Source organism: Hordeum vulgare, chromosome 7H (genome assembly GCF_904849725.1).
Source record: "Hordeum vulgare subsp. vulgare chromosome 7H, MorexV3_pseudomolecules_assembly, whole genome shotgun sequence".
Lineage (NCBI taxonomy): Eukaryota > Viridiplantae > Streptophyta > Magnoliopsida > Poales > Poaceae > Hordeum > Hordeum vulgare.
Window position 1 is genome coordinate 147,121,915 of NC_058524.1, and position 16,491 is coordinate 147,138,405.

The window sequence follows — 16,491 nt, forward strand, 5'->3', positions numbered from 1 at the left end:
TTTTTAATTTTCTATCTCGTTCGATTTAAAAAAAAACAAAAATCAAGAACCGACCCCGGAGGCCTGGATAAGCCGTCCCCCCCCCCCGTGCGCACAAACCCTAGCCGCCATCGCCCGCCACCGCCGCCATCGCACGCCGCCGCTGCCGCCGTCGTCGCCCGCCGCCGCCGCCGTCGCCGGTCGCTGCCACTCACCGGAGCACGCCGCCCGAGGTAGAAAAAAAGAAAAAAAAATGTTTTTAAGTTTTTTGGGTTTATTTAATTAACGGACGTTCGTGCGTACGTTCGTTTTAAGGAACACTGTTCGTTAATTAATTTCAGACGGCGAACGTTCGTTCGTCCGTCTGTTCGTCAGATTTATTTTCGAGGATATTTTTCGCGATTAATTTCGATCGCGATTCGTGATCCGAATTTCGTTTTAGTATAACTTTTCGCTCGTTTATCGGAATCAGGTGATTCAAACGCCCATATTTTCGTCACGAAAATCTCTTTCCGAATAATCCACTTGCACAAGATTTTTATAAATAATTTTTTTACTTTCGTCCAGCTTAGTAAACGAATCTTGTTTCTTTCGCAGTTTGAGTTTCGTTGATCCGTTTGATTTGATTCTTTTTGCAAACCAGAGTTCTTTACTTGAACTTTCTGGTTAGATCTTATTCGATTTTACCCGTGCATCTATATTGTGGCTTATGTGTGCTATTGTTTGTTGCGATAGAATACCCGAATTGTCAAGCGTGCTACTATGAGTCCCTAGGTTTGCGGATCATCAGCAAGGCAAGTAACACTTTGATCATATCCCTTATTACCCAGTTTTATTGCATTAGATCCACCCTCACACATTGCATGGTTAGGGTCGAATTAACATGTGGGTATTGGGAAGTAGATACTGAGGTAGAACCTATTACCTGTTTACTTTTAAACTTTGGGAGTTACTTCTACGTTAGGCTATTATTGCTATGCTATGCTCGTAGACGATTATTTGGGTGAGTGTTTTCCATGACAGATGTGAGTATTGTTAATTAAAGGTTAACTTAATGTGGCTACTTAAATAAACATCTAGGTGGATTGCTTGAGGCACCCTGGAATCCCCAGTGGCTTTCAGGATATCCCGGGGGAACCGTGTGATCATCCTAAGGTCCGCCACCAACTTTCAAAGGGATCATAAGACTATTCATACCTGAAACTTACGTGTGCAGCCGCAAGCTATTATGGGCTCTAGCATAGTTGAGTAAGTTGTGTGAAGCTCTCGAAGTGGTAGACTAGCAGATGTAGAGGGTATAGGTGGTACGGTCTACCCAGCAGTAGAGAGTTAATGCTTCAGAAAGACTATGTCTCGAATCTCCGATCATGGATGTATTTCGAGTCTTGTGGGAAAAGTGCACAACCTCTATAGAGTGTACAAACTAATCATGATTAGCCGTGTCCCCGGTTATGGACATCTTGAGTATCTGGTCTTGGATTTTCATGTGTATCTGAACACTCTAAATTAATTTGCGGGTTAATGATGATTATTTTAGGTTTGAGTTGGAGGAACCTTTTCATTGTTTAATAACTAACAACGTAGTTAAATAAACATTGTTCCACTAATATAGGAAGAAATTTGGCTTTATGCAAAATTGTTAACATAGAGCTTTCCACCAGCCAAATATGCTTGTAGATATATCATTTATTTCTGTTCACTCTCTATGTGTTACCTTGCCAACATATTCCATGTGCTGACCCGTTTCGGGCTGCAACGTTCATGTTGCAGACTTTTCAGATATCGAGTAAGCGCCATAGGTCGTTGTTTTGCACTCAGCTATGTCGTTGGAGTTGATGGACCTACTTTATCTTCCAAGCCTTCCGCTGTTATCATATTTAGATGGCCTTAGGCCATATTATTGTAATAAGGTCTCTTTGAGACATTTGTTGTAATATGTGTGTGATTTCTACTCTGTTATAATACCCATCGAAGTACTGTGCGTGTCAGCATACCGATCCAGGGATGACACAGATGCATAGAGATTGGACTGATTGAGGTCTGGTCGCTACATAAACTCACTGGTGTCCATTTTCTAAAAATAGGAAATTCCTATTTTCAGAAATCGGTGTCACCGAGTTTGTGTAACTTCCCGTCAGCCAAAATCAGACTCACCATAACGCCAAAAGTTGCCAAATTGTTCACTAGTATTAGCAACGAAGGTTTTGCTTCGATTTCATTGAGTTGGGCAATAATGTTGGAAGGGTTGGAATTTTGGAGATGCCTATATATACCCCTCCACCTCCCTCCCATTTGTACAAAGAGCGCTCGAAACAATCCAACACTTGCCACATCCATTTTCTGAGAGAGAACCACCTACTCATGTGTTGAGATCAAGATATTCCACTCCAACCTTATGAATCCTGATTTCTAGCCTCCCCAAGTTGCTTTCCACTCAAGCAATCTCTTCTACCAAGGAAAATTTGTGAGAGAGTGATTGCTCGTTGAGGGCACTTTCTTTTGCACAAGAGCAAGGAGTTCATCATCCATGCACACCTATTACGTTTTGGAGAGTGGTGTCTCCTAGATTTGTTAGGTATCGCTTGGGGCCTCCGACTTAGTGTAGAGTTGAACCAAGAAGTTTGTAAGGGCAAGGAGATCGCTTATTTCCTGAAGATCTACCTCGAGTGAGGCTAGTCCTTCGTGGACGTAAGTCGTGATGGAATAGACAAGGTTGCTTGATATGTCTCCAACGTATCTATAATTTTTGATGGTTTCAAGCTATTATCTTGTCAAACTTTGGATGTTTTGCATGCCTTTTATATATTTTCTGGGACTAACTTATTAACTCAGTGCCAAGTGCCAGTTCCTGTTTTTTCCATGTTTTTGACCCCTTTCAGAGGAGATTTTGAAACAGAGTCCAAAGGGAAGAAAATCCCCGAAAAGATTTTTCCATAACGGAAAAAGATCGGGAAGCTTGAGAGCCAAGGCAGGGGAGCCTCAGGGGCCCCACAAACCCCCCACCCCATGGCCAGGGCGGAGGCTGCGGCCCACAGGATTGTGGGCCCCCTGAGCGCCCTCTGCCCTAGGGGTTGCGCCTATATATTCCCAAAAAATCCCAAAAAAATCAGAGATCATCGAAAGTACTTTTCCGCCGCCGCAAGCTTCTGTCTCCGCAAGATCCCATCTGGGGCACGTTCTGATGCCCTGCCGAAGGCGGGATTCGGACACGGAGGGCTTGTTCATCAACACCAGGAGCTGTCCGGTGATGCGTGAGTAGTTTACCATAGACCTACGGGTTCATAGCTAGTAACTAGATGGCTTCTTCTCTCTCTTCGATCTTCAATACAAAGTTCTCCATGATCTTCATGGAGATCTATCCGATGTAATCTTCTTTTGCGGTGTGTTTGTCGAGATCCGATGAATTGTGAATTTATGATCAGATTATCTATGAATCTTATTTGAGTTTCTTCTGATCTCTCTTATGCATGATTTCATATCCTTGTAATTCTCTTCGAGTTGTGGGTTTTGTCTGGCCAACTAGATATATGATTCTTGCAATGGGAGAAGTGCTTGGTCTTGGGTTCATACCGTGCGGTGACCTCACCCAGTGACAGAAAGGGTAGAGAGGCACGTATCGTGTTGTTGCCATCAAGGGTAAAAAGATGGGGTTTTCACCATTGGTTTGAGATTATCCCTGTACATCATGTCATCTTGCTTAAGGAGTTACTCTGTTCTTCATGAACTCAATACACTAGATGCATGCTGGATAGCGGTCGATGTGTGGACTAATAGTAGTAGATGCAAAAAGTATCGGTCTACTTGTCTCGGACGTGATGCCTATATGTATGATCATTGCCTTAGATATCATCATGACTTTGCGCGGTTCTATCAATTGCTCGACAGTAATTTGTTCACCCATCGTGATATTTGCTATTTTGAGAGAAGCCTCTAGTGAACACTATGGCCCCCGGGTCTACTCCACACCATATTTTCAGCCTTACACTTTTTACTTCGTTGCACTTTCCGCCTTCAGATCTCACTTTGCAAAGAATCTTGAAGGGATTGACAACCCCTTTGAAGCGTTGGGTGCAAGCTTGTTTGTGTTTGCGCAGGTACTCTGGACTTGACGAGACCCTCCTTTTGGATCGATACCTTGGTTCTCAAACTGAGGGAAATACTTACTGCTCCTGTGCTGCATCACCCTTTCCTCTTCAAGGGAAAAACCGACGCAAACCAGAGAAGTAAAAATAAGAATTCCTAGCGCCAAGGATGGACTTTTGTTGCCGTAGCATTGCTTCTCCGTGGACTCTCCCGACCGTTACAATCCGTGGGTTGATGTCTCCATCAACATGGATGTACGATAACACCACCTATCGAAACCACACCAATAATATTTATGTCATCTTTGCATTTGATCTTCCTATCCCTACCCTCTAGTTATATGTGGATGTCTTTACGTTCCGCTGTTATACTCTTAGACTTGCATGTGTAGGGTGTACTTGACTTACTCTAATTGCTAAAACTTGCCAACCTTTAAAACTGGAAAAGGCTAGATTTTTATTTCTAGTCTAATCACCCTCCCCCCTCTAGACATACTTCAGGTCCTCTAAGAAGACCAATAAAAAAGAGTTGAAGGTAATCTACATCCATCACGAAGAGGGTTGCCGCAGAAGAGTTCTCGCTCGCGGGAAGACTGGGGTATGTGAGCCGTGGAATATCACAAGAATAGTGAAACATACGTGTGAGCAAATCAGGACTCTTTCAGATCACCGCAATGTGACTGTAGAATATGTGTCATAGAGAATGGAAACGATTGTGTAGTAAAGTCTCAACATTAGTATTAGGGATTTGTAGGTAACCATCACTACTAGTGAAAACCCTATAGGTAGGTGATTAGCAGTAGTGCGACTTATGGGCTAGCGCTACTGCTATTTAGCAGTAGTGTTGGTAGAGAGACATCAATACAGGTAAAAGTTAGTAGCAGCGCGAGCCTTTCCGGGCCGCACTACTACTACAAGGCCCCATCCGTGTCCCCTGGACTCGCTATAATAGCAACGCAGCCGCTCAATACGCGCTACAACTAACATGTTAGTCGTAGTGCGGTTTTATAACCCGCGCTATTACTAGGGTTGCCTTATCCACACTCTGCACGCCCGTTCCTGTCTCTGTCACAGTCTCACTCCCCCATCTCACAAAGGCACCCACCTCCGCCGTCGCCCGCCACTGCCATCTCCCTCGATGCTCCTGAGGTATCTCCCTCCCTCCTCCTCTTGTCGCCCTCCTCTCTCCTCCCTCCTCTCTCATATCTCCTCCATCCTCCCCAAGCCCTCCTCCCCTGTGATACTTGTGATCCGCATTTGGTTTTCCATGAATAGGAATGCGTTATTGCTGCACAATGCGGGTCAGTATTTCCTTCAGTTATGAAACAAAGGTTTATCGAACAAGTATGAATATAAACCACAACCGTCTTGAGCAGCTACACACAAAAGAACAAAGAGCTTGCACCCAACGAGGGCAAGAGGGTTTTCAATCCCCTTGGTCTCATTATTTGCAAGCAAATGAGGTGTGTAGATAATTGTAAATTGAAAAAAAGGCAAACAAATTGCAACAAGGTATTGGAGGTTTTAGCAATATGTTGTGAATAGACCCGGGGGCTATAGTTTTCCTAATGACATCTCTCTTGAAAATAGCACATGGTTGGTAAACAAATTACTGTTGGGCTATTGATAGAAGAGTGGAATATTACTCCATTCTCATGGCAATGATCATGTAAATATAGGCATCACGTCTGTAAACAAATAGGCTGACTCCTGCCTGCACCTATTACTACTACTTCACTTCAAGAGCACTTCTATGCTTTCCTCTCTACGTATTAAGTTCATGACAAACGAAGTAATGGTTGGATAAAGATGAAATGATGTAGACAAAGTAAACTCAACCAATATAAATAAACCCCATCATATTACCCTTAGTAGCAACAACACAAAAATTCAACTGGTCCCCTTGTGTCACTTGGATATGGAAACTCACCAGATTGAACCTACTAGAACGCACCTCTCTCACTGAAGAAATATCAATCTAGTTGGTCAAACTATTTCAATAGATCAGAGAGAATTACAAAGCTATCATAATCATGCACATAAGAATCATATTGTATATTAGAGTAGACTCAAATATTTATCCTGCATAATCTAAACATAAACCCACAATTCATCGAATCCCAACAAACACACTGTACAAAAGAGTTACATCATATGGATCAAAGCGAAGATGCGATAATCATTGCATTGAAGATCAAACAGAGAGATTGCCATCTAGGTACTTCGTTTATGGACCCATAGGTCTGTGGTGAGCGACTCACACATAATCATGAGCGCAACAAGGTTAATGAAGAAGCCCTCCATGATCGCCTGTAGATTTGTGGTGAACGGCTCACACATCATCATGAGGGCTGCAAGGTTGATGAACAAGCCCTCCGCGATTGATCCCCCCTCTGCTAGAGTGCTGGAACGGAGATCTAGATGGCCTCCCGTCGAAACAAAGACTTGCGGTAGTGTAAAAAGTGTTTCAGGACCTCCCTCGATGTTTTCGGGTAGATGGGAATTTATAGGCTAAAGAACGGAGTCGGGAATCCATAGCATAATCAAAACAAGCAAACTATGCATCCAAAAAACAGAATGTGTTTAAAATAGAATAGTTTGTAGTAATATATTTAATTTCCATACTTGTGTAACTCTTAAAATTCTGAAAAATTAGCAAGACCTGAGGAAGTTTTATGTAAGTACAATTTTAAATGTTTAGATTGAAAAGACATTCCAGTAAAACCCGAAATATTCTGCACTGGACATCAAAGTATGAAGAATGAAGCATTAACAATTTAAATATCAAGAGAGGTAAGTGAGTAACATGAACATTTCTATAACCATATTTGCCTCTCTCATAATGATTACATGTAGGACCATACTCAAATTCAACAATACAACAATCATGCTTTTCATTCAAGGAACTATCATGGATCAATATATAAATTTCACAATTTTTAGATTCATGACTTTCAAGCAAGACATCATAAAGATAATCTAGTGCATTGTCATGAGGAATTGTCTGAAAATAAATGGGTCTTTTGAAAAGATTAGCTAGTGGATGAGGATCCATTTATCTTTATTTTGTATTTTACTTTCTATTTTGGTGTGACAAAGATAAAGATAGTATAGCTAGGCAAGTAAACTAGAGAGCGAAGATGCAAAGTAGTGACAAGCTAAGCAAGGAAAGGTAAATATTTTTTGTATTTTTATTATTTAAGAGACAAACTAAATATACCAGAAAATAAAAAGAGGAACAAGTGAATGAAATTTTATGTGGAGTTACTTGGTAGTTGGTGATGATATTCTCCGGCAGCGGTGCCAGAAATCCTTCATGATACATCCGCGTTGGGTTTTCCGTGAAGAGGAACGGGTTATCGCAGCACAATGCGGGTAAGTATTTCCCTCAATCATGAAACCAAGTTTAATCGGACCAATAGGATATCAACAACAAATGTCTTGAGAGGCTGCACACAAAAGAACAAACTGCTTGCACCCAACATGGGCAAGAGGGTTGTCAATCCCCTTGGTCTCGTTATTTGCAAGCAAATGAGGTGTGTACATAATTGTAAAATGCAAAATAAAATAAATGGCAGAAAGGTATTGGAGGTTTTAGCAATATTTTGTGAATAGACCTGGGGGCCATAGTTTTCCCCAATGGCATCTCTCATGAAAATAGCACACAGTGGGTGTGACATCCTCAACTCTTTCTATAGTGATATCTGTAATTAAGCTACAGTAATTTTATGCTGATGATGCCACGTCACCATGATTACTATTGTTAAACTCGCATTGGTTCAAACCCCGTTCAAATTCATATTTAAAATAAAGTCGAATGATAAAAGTTTTTCAATATAAAAATAAAAATGTTCGATGTTAGTCAAATAATACTTAGGAAACTATCCTTTAAGAATTATTAAACCTAAGGGGATTTATTCCACTAAAATAAAACAAATCTAAAACTGATACTAAATAAATAAAAAGAACAAAAAATAAAACCCCCCGGCCCAACTAGGCCAACCGGCCGAGACGGCCACACATGAGCCCACCTCCACCACGGGGTATAAAACCCCGCTGGAAACCCTAGCTCATACCGCTGCCTTACCCTGCCGCCAGGAACCCCATGAGGGAGCCAGCCCCTCACTCGGCCTCCCTCTCCCTCGCACTCCTCCCTCGAGTTCCCCATCAACCCATCCCCACAAGGGGGTCCCTCTCCCTAGCTCACCCCGCGAGAGCCTCTCCCCTCGTCTTCCCAGATCGACCGACCCCCCCCCCAGCGCCCCCCACGAACGAACCCCACCATCCCTCGTTCTCCCACCATCAAGCCTCCGCTCGCTCGCCTCACATCCCACCCCACAAGCCCCCACTCAGGCCAAGCTCCCCACCTGATGCACCCCGCCGTCGGCCTCCCTCGACCCCACCATGCTCTGGCCCTCATCCGGCTGACCCCTTGCGGCGGCCCTCCTCCGGCCGGCCCTCCCTCGCCGCATTCCGGCCACCACCATCACCTCCACCATCGACCGACCTCTGCTCCGGCCACATCCCCTCCACGGTCGGACCCCTTCCTCACCGGACTGCTCCACCGGCTCCTCTCTATCCGCACCACCGCTCCGGCTCCTCCGTCGCCCCGGGCTTCTTCCTGCACCATCGCACCGCCGTTCGTCTTCGTTGTTTCGCTCCACCGAGCCCCCCTCGAGCCCACGTTGCACACCTACAGGGCTCGGTGAGCTACCCCCCGCATCCTTTCTCTACCTACTCCGGCTCGCATGCACTCCGGCTCGTTCCTGTTAGACACGGGGATTAGCCCCTGTGATTAGTGTAAATGTGAGTATGTAAATAATAGGAACGAAAAAGAAAAAGTATATATATGTGTGTGTGTGTATCTATGTACGAGATTATATATGTGTATGAATGTATGTATAGTATGTGTGTGTACAACATGTGTGTCAGTGTAGTGTAGTTGCTGGGTGCCCCAATGACATGCGGGCCACGCCCCAAAAAATAAAAAAAGTTAAAAATAAAAGTAAAAGTAAAATTAGTTTTATAAATATTTAATATTAATAAATTAATTAATTAGATTAATAATTTAGTTAAGAAGTAAATATTGCTTTGGAATATTAGGATTTACTATAATAAAAATAGATAAATAAGTATTAGTTAATATAATGTTTAAGATTAGGTAAGTTAATCAAATAATCTATTAACTAAAATAAATAAAATATTCTAAAGCAATGTATGACTGCTGGGTCCCACCCCAGTAATTAACTTGATTTAATATTTATTTTAACTCTAATACTAAATGTGCCTATGACACATGGGACCCACGGGTCATATTTGACGAGTCAAAGCTTTGTTGACTAATGATGTCATGCTGACATCACCGCGATGTCATTTTTAATTATCCAATATAATTTAATCAGTTAATTCCTAAATAATTAATAAAACTTTAAAAATTAATATAAAATAATCCGTAGCTCACATGAAAATACTTTGAGCATGAAAGTTCATGTGCGAAACGAGACGAACCAGGATACGCTGTCCATTCGTCCGTCTCGCGTCCCTAACATAGCGAACATGAAACTTTTCTATCGCTTTCGCATGACCGATAGTAGCCAGAGACTCGGGGGATATGATCTGATATTTTCCCGACCCGTCTATGATGGATAGCACTGCGTTAGCGCATGCCTAACCCCGCTTTGACATGTCATGCTTAGTGATTGCATGTGTGTTTATTTTTATTGTTTCTTCCCCCCATCTTACGGGTATACCCCAAGGCTGACGCTGCTGTCGGGTACATGTACCCTCCCGACGACCAGCCCTTTGCCGCAGAGCAACAAGGCAAGCAAACCCCCCTTGATCATTCCTATATCGCCCATTTCTTTCTACCGCATGGTTGCATTAGAATTTTGCTATTGTTGTAGTTAGCTCCTATATCTCATGCATGGCCTGTTTTTGATGAACTGCTACTTTCAGTACCACACTTTAAACCGTTTACTATAGGTGGAGCAGTCATCCCCTCTGACCCCTTAGACCAGTTGCCCCCACTTTATCATCAAGTCTCGATCTTCTGATCGACGAGCCAAGACCCAAAACCAAACTTACACCCCCTTAGTTGTACGACGCTGCTACGTCAACAAAAGTACTTCCCTGGCAATGGTGCCAGAGATCCTTCTGTCGTCTCTTGAGCTTGTGTTGGTTTTTCCCTTGAAGAGGAAACGGTGATAAAGCACATGAGCAGTAAGTATTTCCCTCAGTTTGAGAACCAAGGTATCAATCCAGTAGAAGAATCTCGTCAAGTCCAGAGTACCTGCGCAAACACAAAAGAGCTTGCACCCAACACTATAAAGGTGTTGTCAATCCCTTCAAGATTGATTGCAAAGTGAGATCTGAAGGCGGAAAGTGCAACGAAGTAAAAAGTGTAAGGCTGAAAATATGGTGTGGAGTAGACCCGGGGGCCATAGTGTTCACTAGAGTCTTCTCTCAAAATAACAAGTATTACGGTGGGTGAACAAATTACTGTCGAGCAATTGATAGAACCGCGCAAAGTCATGACGATATCTAAGGCAATGATCATACATATAGGCATCACGTCCGAGACAAGTAGACTGATACTTTCTGCATCTACTACTATTACTCCACACATCGACCGCTATCCAGCATGCATCTAGTGTATTGAGTTCATGACGAACAGAGTAACGCTTTAAGCAAGATGACATGATGTAGAGGGATAATCTCAAACCAATGACGAAAACCCCATCTATTTACCCTTGATGGCAAAACACGATGCGTGCCTCGCTACCCCTTCTGTCACTGGGTGAGGTCACCACACGTTATGAACCTAAAACCAAGCACTTATCCCATTGCAAGAATCATAGATCTAGTTGGCCAAACAAAACCCACTACTCGAACAGAATTACAAGGATATGAAATCATGCATAAGAGAGATCAGAAGAAACTCAAATAAGATTCATAGATAATCTGATCATAAATCCACAATTCATCGGATCTCGACAAACACACCACAAAAGAAGATTACATCAGATAGATCTCCATGAAGATCATGGAGAACTTTGTATTGAAGATCCAAGAGAGAGAAGAAGCCATCTAGCTACTAGCTATGGACCCGTAGGTCTATGGTAAACTCCTCACGCATCATCGGAGAGGTCATGGTGTTGATGAAGAAGCCCTCTGTATCCGAATTCCCCCTCCGAATGGGCACCAGAACGTGCCTCAGATGGGATCTTGCGGAGACAGAAGCTTGCGGTGGAGGAAAAGTACTTTCGATGATCTCCTGATCTTTTATGGATTTTTAGGGAATATATAGGCGCAAAACCTAGGGCAAAGGATCCTCAGGGATCCCACAAGCCAGGGGGCCGCAGGCTCCACCTGGCTGCGCCATGAGGCCTTGTGGTGTCCCTGGTGGGCCCCTGCCCTGATTCTCCGGCTTTCCCATCTTTTTCTGTTACGAAAAAAATCTTTTTGGCAGTTTCATTCCGTTTGGACTCCGTTCAAAATCCTCCTCTGAAAGGGGTCAAAAACATGGAAAAAAAGGAACTGGCGCTTGGCACTGAGTTAATAAGTTAGTCCCAAAAAATATATAAAAGGCATACAAAACATCCAAAGTTTGACAAGATAATAGCATGAAACCATAAAAAATTATAGATACATTAGAGACGTATCAAGCATCCGCAAGCTTAACTCCTGCTCGTCCTCGAGTAGGGAAGTGATAAAGAATGATTTTTGATGTGGAATGCTACCTAGCATAGTTGTCCTTTGCAACTTCTTTCATGTGACATGAATGTTCAGATCCGTAAGATTCAAAACAATAGTTTGCTATTAACATGAAAACAATAATACTTCAAGCAAACTAGCAATGTAATCATGAACTTTCAAAATAACAAGGCCAAAGAAAGTTATCCCTACAAAATCATATAGTCTGGCTATGCTCCATCATCCTCACACAACTAATTTAAATCATGCACAACCCCGGTATTGGCCAAGTAATTGTTTTCGCACTCTTACTTTCTCAAACTTTTTATAACTATGACGCAATACATGAGCGCGAGCCATGGATATAGGACTATAGGTGGAATAGAGTGTGGTGGTGGTTGTGACACAAAAAGGAGGAGATGGTTACATTGACTCGGCGTATCAAAGGGATATGGAGATGTCCATTAATAGATATCAATGTGAATGAGTAGGGATTGCCATACAAGGGATGCACAAGAGCTATAAGTATGTGAAAGCTCAAAAGGACAACTAGTGGGTGTGCATCCAACTTGCTTGCTCACGAAGACCTAGGGCAATTTTGAGGAAGCCCATCATTGGAATATACAAGCCATGTTATATAATGAAGATTCCCACTAGCATATGGTAGTGACAAAGCAAGAAGCTCTCAATCATGAAGAACATGGTGCTATTATGAAGCACAAGTGTGGAAAAAGATAGTAGCATTGTCCCTTCTCTCTTTTTCTCTCTTCTATTTTTTATTTGGGCTCTTAGGCCTCTCTTTTTTCTATTTTTTTGGGCTCTTTGGCCTCTTTTTTTTTATTTACTCACATGGGACAATGCTCTAATAATGATGATCATCACAATTTTATTTACTCATAGCTCAAAGCTTAGAAATGACTCTATAGGAAATACCTCCGGCAGTGTACCTGGATGTGCAACGATCTAGCTTGGCGTATGACGTTGAAACATCTCGCTAGCTATCTTACGATCATGCAATGGCAATATGAGAGTGACGACACAAGTCATGAGACAGAACGGTGGGAGTTGCATGGCAATATATCTCGGAATGGCTATGAAAATGCCATAGTAGGTAGGTATGGTGGCTGTTTTGAGGATGGCATATGGTGGGTTTGTGTACCGACGAAAGTTGAGCGATACTAGAGAGGCTAGCAAAAGTGGAAGGTGAAAGTGCATCTATACCATGGACTCACATTAGTCATGAAGAACTCACATACTTGTTGCCAAAGTTTTTATTAGTAATCGAAACAAAGTGCTAAACACATACTCCTAGGGGAAGGGTTGGTAGGTGTTAACCATCACGCGATCCTGACCTCAACACAAAGGATGACAATCAATAGGTCAATTATGCTCCGACTCCCTAACATAGCGGTTCACCATACGTGCATGCTATAGGAATCACTAACTTCAACACAAGTATTTCTAGATTCACAACACCCTACTAACATAACTCTTAATATTACCGAATCGACGTCTCAAAACTAATTGAGAGGAATCAAGACTACTCTTTCTACTCAATCCACATGAAGATGGAGGTTTTTGTATCCTCTTTGGGTACCTATCACCTTTGGGACTACTTTCATAGCATAAGAGAACTACCAAATCACGCACCGCCGTGCTCTAAAAAATATAAGTGAAGCACATAGAGCAAAATTATCTAGCTCAAAAGAATTAAGTGAAGCACTGTGAGCATTCTAGCAAAATCACGATGAGTGCATGTCTCTCTCTCTCTCTCAAAAGGGGTGTGGAGCAAGGATGATTGTGACACAACAACAAGAAAAGACTCCTAAGATACAAGGCGCTCCAAGCAAAACACATATCATGTGGTGAATAAAAATATAGCTCCAAGTAACTTTACCGATGGATTGAAGACGAAAGAGGGGATGCCTTCCTGGGGCATCCCCAAGCTTAGGCTTTTTGGTGTGCTTGAATTTGGCTTGGGATGCCTTGGGCATCCCCAAGATTGAGCTCTTTCCACTCCTTATCTCGTTGTCCATGAGAACTTCACGCAAAACTTGAAAACTTCACAACACAAAACTTAAACAGAAACTCGTGATAACATTAGCACAAGAAAACAAACTACCACATCTTTTGGTACTGTAGCAAACTTGAATTCTATCTATATTGGTGTTGGGCTACTGTATTCTCACTTTTCCATGGCTAGTACCCCCCGATACTAACCATAGTTTCATCAAAATAAGCAACCAACTCAACAAAAACAGAATCTGTCAAAAACAGACCAGTCTGTAACAATCTGTATACTTCGTATACTTCTGGTATCTCAAAAATTCTGAAAAATTACAAATGCTTGGCAAAAAGGCATATAAACCAGGAGAAAAAATAATCAATTTAAAATCTCTTTCTTAATAAAAATGAAAAATCATCTCGTGAGCGAAAAGTTTCTATCTTTTTCCTGCAGGATCAAACAACCATTACCCAGAATAGTCATAAAGGAATTGCTTGGCTCAAACACAAAAATAAACACAAAAAACACAATCTCAAAAGAATTATGATAGTGTGGATGCAACAAAACAGAAATAAAAAGAAATAAATTCATTGGATTGCCTCCCAACAAGCGCTATTGTTTAACGCCCTTAGCTAGGCATTGATAATTCAATGATGCTCACATAAAAGATAGCAATTGGACACGAAGAGAGCATCATGAAACATGTGAAAATCACATCTAAGTCAAACATACTTCCTATGCATAGGCATTTTATAGGAAAATAGATTGTCAATAAAACCAATAGTTACCATATGCAAGGAAGAAGAAAGAGACAATAGCAATCTCCACCTAACGAGAGGTAATTTGGTAACATGAAAGTTTCTACCACAATATTTTCCTCTCTCATAGCAATTACATGTGGGATCATATTCAAATTCAACAATATAGCTATCCCATAGGATATTATTTTCATGATCCACATGCATGCAAAGTTGACGCTCTTAAAAAATAGTGGGATTATCATCAACTAATGTCATAACTTCTCCAAACTCACTTTCAATCTTATTGCAAACATCATATTCATCAGAGGCTTAATTTCAAGATCATAAGAAAAATCATCACCCCACTCATGATCATTGCAACAAGTAGTAGACATAACAAAACCAGCATCCCCAAGCTTAGGGTTTTGCATATTTTTAGCATGATTGTCCTTAATAGAATTTATAATGAAATCATTGCAATCATGCTTTTCATTCAAGGAGCCCTCGTGAATCACTTCATAAATTTCTTCATCACGATTTTCAGATTCATGCATCTCAAGCAAAACTCCAAAGAGAAAGCCAAGTGCACTCAGCTCACTAGCAATTGGATCAACATAATTGGATCTCTTAAAGAGATTAGCAAGTGGATGAGGATCCATATCACTAGATTTTCAGCAAGCGAAGATGCAAGCATATTGAAGGCACATAGCACACAAGCAAAGGAAAGGCAAATGAAAAAGGCAAACGAAAAAGGCAAATAGGTGAAGTGGGGGAAAGGAAAATGAGAGGCAACTAGCAAACAAAGTAAATGCAAGAGATGAGTTTTCGACACTTACTTGGATGAGTTCTTGACTTGATCCTCCCCGGCAACGGCGCCAGAAATCCTTCTGCTATGTCAACAAAAGTACTTCCCTGGCAATAGTGCCAGAGATCCTTCTATCGTCTCTTTAGCTTGCGTTGGTTTTTCCCTTGAAGAGGAAAGGGTGATGCAGCACAGGAGTAGTAAGTATTTCCCTCACTTTGAGAACCAAGGTATCAATCCAGTAGGAGAATCTCGTGAAGTCCAGAGTACCTGCGCAAACATAAAAGAGTTTGCACCCAACACTATAAAGGGGTTGTCAATCCCTTCAAGATTGATTGCAAAGTGAGATCTGAAGGCGGAAAGTGCAACACAGTAAAAATTGTAAGGCTGAAAATATGGTGTGGAGTAGACCCGGGGAGCATAGTGTTCACTAGAGGCTTCTCTCAAAATAGCAAGTATTACGGTGGGTGAACAAATTAATGTCGAGCAATTGATAGAACCGCGCAAAGTCATGACGATATCTAAGGCAATGATCATACATATAGGCATCACGTCCGAGACAAGTAGACCGATACTTTCTGCATCTACTACTATTACTCCACACATCGACCGCTATACAACATGCATCTAGTGTATTGAGTTCATGACGAAGAGAGTAACGCTTTAAGGAAGATGACATAATGTAGAGGGATAATCTCAAACCAATGATGAAAACCCCATCTTTTTACCCTTGATGGTAACAACACGATGCGTGCCTCGCTACCCCTTCTGTCACTGGGTGAGGTCACCGCACGGTATGAACCCAAAACCAAGCACTTCTCCCATTGCAAGAATCATAGATCTAGTTGGCCAAACAAAACCCACAACTCAAAGAGAATTACAAGGATATGAAATCATGCATAAGAGAGATCAGAAGAAACTCAAATAAGATTCATAGATAATCTGATCATAAATCCACAATTCATCGGATCTCGACAAACACACCGCAAAAGAAGATTAGATCAGATAGATCTCCATGAAGATCATGGAGAACTTTATATTGAAGATCCGAGAGAGAGAGAAGAAGCCATCTAGCTACTAGCTATGGACCTGTAGGTCTATCGTGAACTACTAACGCATCATCAGAGAGGTCATGGTGTTGATGAAGAAGCCCTCCATATCCGAATCCCCCCTCCGGCAGGGCACCAGAAC